A 6,052-nucleotide genomic window follows, 5' to 3' on the forward strand; every position below is an offset into this window, starting at 1 on the left:
AAGTCTGCATACTCGCCTCCGCCACCAGGGCCACTGGAACCAAGTACGACGTCCCCAGCACCTACACTCCTTAGCGAGGTTACAGGTGATCAATCTCTAGATAGTACGAACAAAGATTGTGTAGTTAACTCAGATCCCCCCAGGCTCTATCTGCCTTGTCCTTAACGTATGCGTAGATCAAAAAACACGGGCAGATTCAGAGTGATCAGTACGTCAAATTTGTGTGACCGTGTGAAATGAGCAGATTTCGAGTCACAATTATATTTTTTTGATAGTGCTAAGTAAAACATAATTAAATACTGTGACCGCAAGACATTTGATGCCACCTGTGCTTGAGTGAACTTGTTAATTATTATTGAAATACTTTAATTATGTCCATCTGTTTAGAGCAACTCTTCATTTTAATTGTTTATTTCATCATTGTTATAAAATGGCTGTTTCATACATGATCTTCAGTTGGAAACTGGACCTTGCACTGTCCACTTCGACATACCCATCGTGTAATCACCAAGTTTGGATCGTTATAATAAATTATTAAACGAAGCACCGACTTGTGTATTTCTACCGGTTATATTTGGTGGAGATTCCTAAAGGTAATTTACCCAGGGCTACTGTATATACTTTGTAGTAGTTTGATCCCAGTACTCTCATACAACTAAGCGACTTCATACCAGAACTTCCCTAATCATGGACTTATTTCCATTTGTTCCTGCTTGGATGCGACCAGTCCAACCGCGCTTCACCTTGCAACAATGTGAACGCTGCGGATTAAGACACGGCTGGACCGTTTGCAACGCACCGACGTCATCATGTTTTAAGTGTGGAAGAAGAGGACACTATGCTTGGATGTGTAAAACACGGACTACCCGTACCATCTGTGCCGTCTCTTCATTACCGACGCACTCAGTCGAAACACAGACTGACAAAACGTGTACGGTGCGAAGGAAGTCAAAAAGAAAGCAAACCAGAAACAGAGAAAGAATAATATAATTTCGGACAACCCACAAAGAAAAAGAATTTTAAGTGAAATGCCTTTCTCTTCAGTAAGTGTCGTTGAAATTCATGCTGAAACTTTGAAAACACAAGCTGAACAGTTCCGGGAACAGGCGGCTCTCTACAAATCGGATGTTCGACTTTATAAAAACAAATGGATGTGCGAGCGGAAAACGTCTCATGTTCGACTATCAGAGAAAGACAAGACTATCACAGAACTTCAAGAAAAACTTGTAGCTGCGTCCACTGAGCTTGAGGAGTCGAAGAAAGCTATAAAAGCTATATCTGACCTAGAGTTTTCAAGCAAAGACCAAAAATCACAGATTTTTTCCCTGCTAGAGCAAAACAAGCATGCTGAACCATTTCTTGCCTATAGTAGAGCAATTTACAGTAGTCCGCCCCGTGGAGGTCGAAACCAGCATTCAAGAAATTCAAATATTGCCAGAAGAGCTCCCACTAACAGTAGACAAACTTCGAAACACGAGGACGTGTTTCGGGGGGCGACGGGGTACTGTGACCGTGTGAAATGAGCAGATTTTGAGTCACAATTATATTTTTCTTTTGATAGTGCTAAGTAAAACATAATTAAAGACCGTGACCGCAAGACATTTGATGCCACCTGTGCCTGAGTAAACTTGTTAATTATACCCCCGCTTGAAAAGCGGGAGGGTATATAGTAATCGTTAATTCCGTCCGTCCGTCCGTCTGTTACGCTTTGGGGTACCCATCTCTTATCCGTAACTCCTCTCATACCACTGAATGAAATTTGATGAAACTTTCACAGAATCTTCATGACATATTGCCATTGTGCACCTCCTATTTTACTTTTGATTCGACACATATTTTGGGTTTCTTGGCCACAGCAAAACATGGACTTTGCCATTATAACTATATGGAAGCGGGGGTTATCATTTAGTGAGCTCATCGCTCACAGTACCTCTAGTTATTATTCAAATACTTTAATTATGTCAATTATGTCCATCTGTTTAGAGTAACTCTTCATTTTAATTGTTTATTTCATCATTGTTATAAAATGGCTGTTTCATACATGATATTCAGTTGGAAACTGGACCTTGCACTGTCCACGCCGACATATTGATCGTGTAGTAAACACCAAGTTTGGATCGTTATAATAAATTATTAAACAAAGCTCCGACTTTTGTATTTCTACTGGTTATATTTGCTTACTAATTGGCAGAAATGCGAGTGAAAATGGAACACATAAAGCTCTGAGGAAATTTTCCTCCGATTTCCCGGATAATTCAGAATGCACCGTGCGTAACTTTAAAACAAAATATGTCAAAGCATTAAATGAACGAAAGAGAAAACTTCACACTACTAAAGATTGTGTTGTTCTAGAAATCCCGCCTCTAAAACAAGTAAAATGGTGGTGTTTCTAAACACCATTTTAAAAAAAGCTTTAAAGCTGAACACTTCTCATAAATAGGCACTGTCAGACGGGTATATAAACCGTTCGCTTTCGTTACACCCGATTGCACACTTGAAACTCGTGGCCAAAATGTAGTACTCCTATCGTGGTCTTAGATTTTTTTGCGTTTATTTCTTGTTCTTATGTGCATTTTCTGCTTGTAAATAATGTATTGACCTGTATTTTCCATGATACTTTTGTCCTGTTTTGGAAAAAATACATAAAATTTGATAATTTCATCGATATTGAGTAGCACACTTTGTAAGATATACGTCTGCATCGTCAGATCTCTATTAGTAAAATACATTGAACTGACTAGCGCTCTGCTCCTTATATACGAGTTGTAGAGAAAGCGTTGAAGACCGAGAAATATGGCGGACTATGCCTATTTACGAGTAGTGTTCAGCTTTAATCATGTGAAAATACAACTATGCATAGATATACAATGGCAAAATAGGTACAGATTTTATGGTGTAAAATTGTATACAGGGAAACAGATTTTTACTGCAAGGGCGAGGTATGTTTGTAATAGAGAAATTTACATTATTGGTACTAAAGAAATTTTAAATGATATTTCTTTCAATGAAAGTGAGGCAGCAACTATTTCAAGTTCAGTATTATCTTTTTAGCTCTTCTGAGCCAAAGGCTCAAAGAGCTAATGCTATGACCATTTGTGCGGTGTGCGTTAACTTTCTAGAATATGGGCCATAATTCAAAAACCCCTTGGCCAATCAGTATCAAATTTGTCACAGGGTATCCTTGGCACAAGGGCTACCCTTTATACTAAAATAAGGGTTGAGACCCTTAAAAAGGGGAGATAATCAGGAAAACATAACCAAAAGTATTGGTTGCTAAAATATCTTCTCCAGAACACCGGGCAGATTTTCAACAAACTTACATATAAGGATCAGGATATGTTGAAGATTAAAAATAGTTCAAGGCATCACCCTGGGGCAAAGGGTGTGGTCTCAAGGTCACTTCAAAGATGACCTACTGTGACCTACTTTTGTCATTTAATGGCTTTATTTAAGTATCTACAGTACTTATTGGCTTAGAATCATCAAATTTCATCAGTTGATGCATCTTGGGTTTTCGGAGAATGATGTCACGGTTACCTTATTTTTGACATTTACTGGCTTTATTTAAGTATCTATGGTACTAACTGGTTTAGAATCATCAAACTTTGTTTGTTGATGCATCTTGGGTTTTTAGAGAATGTCGACCAAAAAGTAGGTCATGGTGACCTACTTTTGAATATCTCAGGTACTTATTGGCTTAGAATCATCAAACTTTGTCAGTTGATTTATCTTGGGTTTTCAAAGAATTTAGACAAAAAAGTAGGTTACGGTGATCTACTTTTATATATCTTCAATACTTATTGGCTTAGAATCTTCAATCTTTGTCTATTAATGCATCTAGAGTCCTCAGAAAACTTAAAGGTCACTGTGACGTACTTATGTTATTTATAGCGTTATTATTAAAAATATCCTCAGTCCTAATTGGCTAAGAATCATCAAACTTTGTCATTTGATGCAACTTGGTTCTTAGGATACTTAGGGTTAAAGGCTTCAAATAGAAGTGATAGATTGTACAATTTATCAGAAGAGCGATTGAAGGCCCTTGGGCCTGTTGTTTGACTAACACAAGAAATCTGTGAGCCAATGCTCACTAGTAATACCCCCGCTCTGATGTAAATAAACACAGCTATCATGTTAATGAACACATGTTCAGTTACAGGTAGATGCACAGAAAAATTTGAAGTTGACGTTAGATTCATATCAAAATTCCACCATAATGGTATGCCTCAATACAGAGTGTACTAAAATTAAGCATCTGCTATGCATAGTTAATGAGGAAACTGCGACGAAAATTTGTTATGTATGAAACAGTCGGATGCACAGACAAATAGAAAGTTGACATCGAACTTTAACAAAAATGTATCCCACCATATGGCATGCCTAAGGGAAAATTGTATTAAAATTTCAAGCGATGAGAAAATCCGAGAAAACTGCAACGAAAATTTGTTATGTATGAATTGGACGGAAACACAGACAAACAGGAAATTGACATCGGATTCAAACAAAAATGTATCCTATCGTAGGGCATGCCTCAGAAAGATTCTGTTAAGATTTTAAGCTTCTACAGTGAGTAGTTGCCGAGAATTCTGCGACGAAAATTTGTTACAGACAGACTGACACACAAGGCTAAAACAGTATACCCCCTCTCCTTCGGAACGGGGGGGGGGGGAGGGGTTAAAAGTGCCACTTAGTAAGTTAATAACATTTTAAGCGAGAGGAGATACCTCATGAGGTTTAATCATTTAAATGTATTGTACACCATCTGATACAATTTTCTGATGTATGTGTAGAATAAGCTTTTAATATTGAAAAAAGAATTGCATGTTTTTCTTGTACCAATTATAAAAATTTATCGAAAGAAACTTTTATCTTGTGTGTTTTAAAATTCGTTTCAAAATAGCATTGAAAGTTCTATTTTAAACTCTATTAAGTTTCAGCTTTTCTGGCCAAGTACTACTCGGCCACTAGAAAACTATTAAAACCAGTTCTTAAGAGTAACAACGCTGCATTGTGTGGCACAATCGCGTCAGTTACATCTTTGCTAGTTAAGGAAGATTTACGTAAAACGCTTAGAAAGCAGAGGCAAAAAGGCTAGAAAAATGATTGAAATAAACTGAACGAATAAGAGATCTTTATCAGTCTAAAATCTGAAAAAGAAGGGGAGGTATGAAGATTTAAAAAGTTTGAAAGAGAAAGAAGATACAAAGAGAAGGAAAAAGAGACAGATGTTGGCCGTTGATAAGGCGCTGGAAGACATGAGAGTACAGTGAATTTGGGAGAGCAGAGAGATTATCACAAAAAAGGTGCAATTGAAAACAAAGCCGAGCTTTGTATGTAATGATTGTTTGTTGTTTACCGTACTTCTCGAGAATTTTTCACTTATGTTGAGACGCCCCACTACTCGGGCGAAAGCTACAAATCCTGTGCCCGCGGGACTTAGGGCCATTGAGCAAGGATGGATCTTTTTCGTGCAAGTAAAGACTGCGACACGGGACCTCGGTTTACTTGGTTTCATGCGAAGGACCGGTCTCGACGTCCCCCAGTCAGATTCGAACCCACAACGCAAATATGCACTGATAAAATATTCTGATTAAGCGAAGAACAGTATTCATACAAACGGAAACAACATGACCATCATTAACTGAAGGAAAAGTCTTTTGTTAATTAACATTTTTTTAAATGGCTATTTCAGCAAAGAACGGTATGGCTTCTTAAGTTGAAGAAATCAAAGACGTGACGGATAAAAAATCAACTAACATTTAATATTAGGATTGTTTATGAAATTATTTGTAAGACGGCTGTTTTGTTTTTTAGTCCATTGCCCTCTTGACGAGTAGACCAATAATCATCTTGAAATTTTTTAAGCTTGTTTGTGCATAGTAAGAGATCTGGACTCATCACCAGACAATGATGACTGACCTATACACAGAGCTAACAGAAGCAGGTGAGACATTACAGTTATAGAGAAGAAGACACTTCTGGACGCCAGCCCAGGAGGAATGTGAACGAAGAGTGACCAAACTTACGACGGAGCTACACAACATCAAGGGTG

This window comes from Saccostrea cucullata, unplaced genomic scaffold (genome assembly GCF_032062105.1).
Source record: "Saccostrea cucullata isolate Sc308-1 unplaced genomic scaffold, CSIRO_AGI_Scuc_v1 ctg3907, whole genome shotgun sequence".
Classification (NCBI taxonomy): Eukaryota; Metazoa; Mollusca; class Bivalvia; order Ostreida; family Ostreidae; genus Saccostrea; species Saccostrea cuccullata.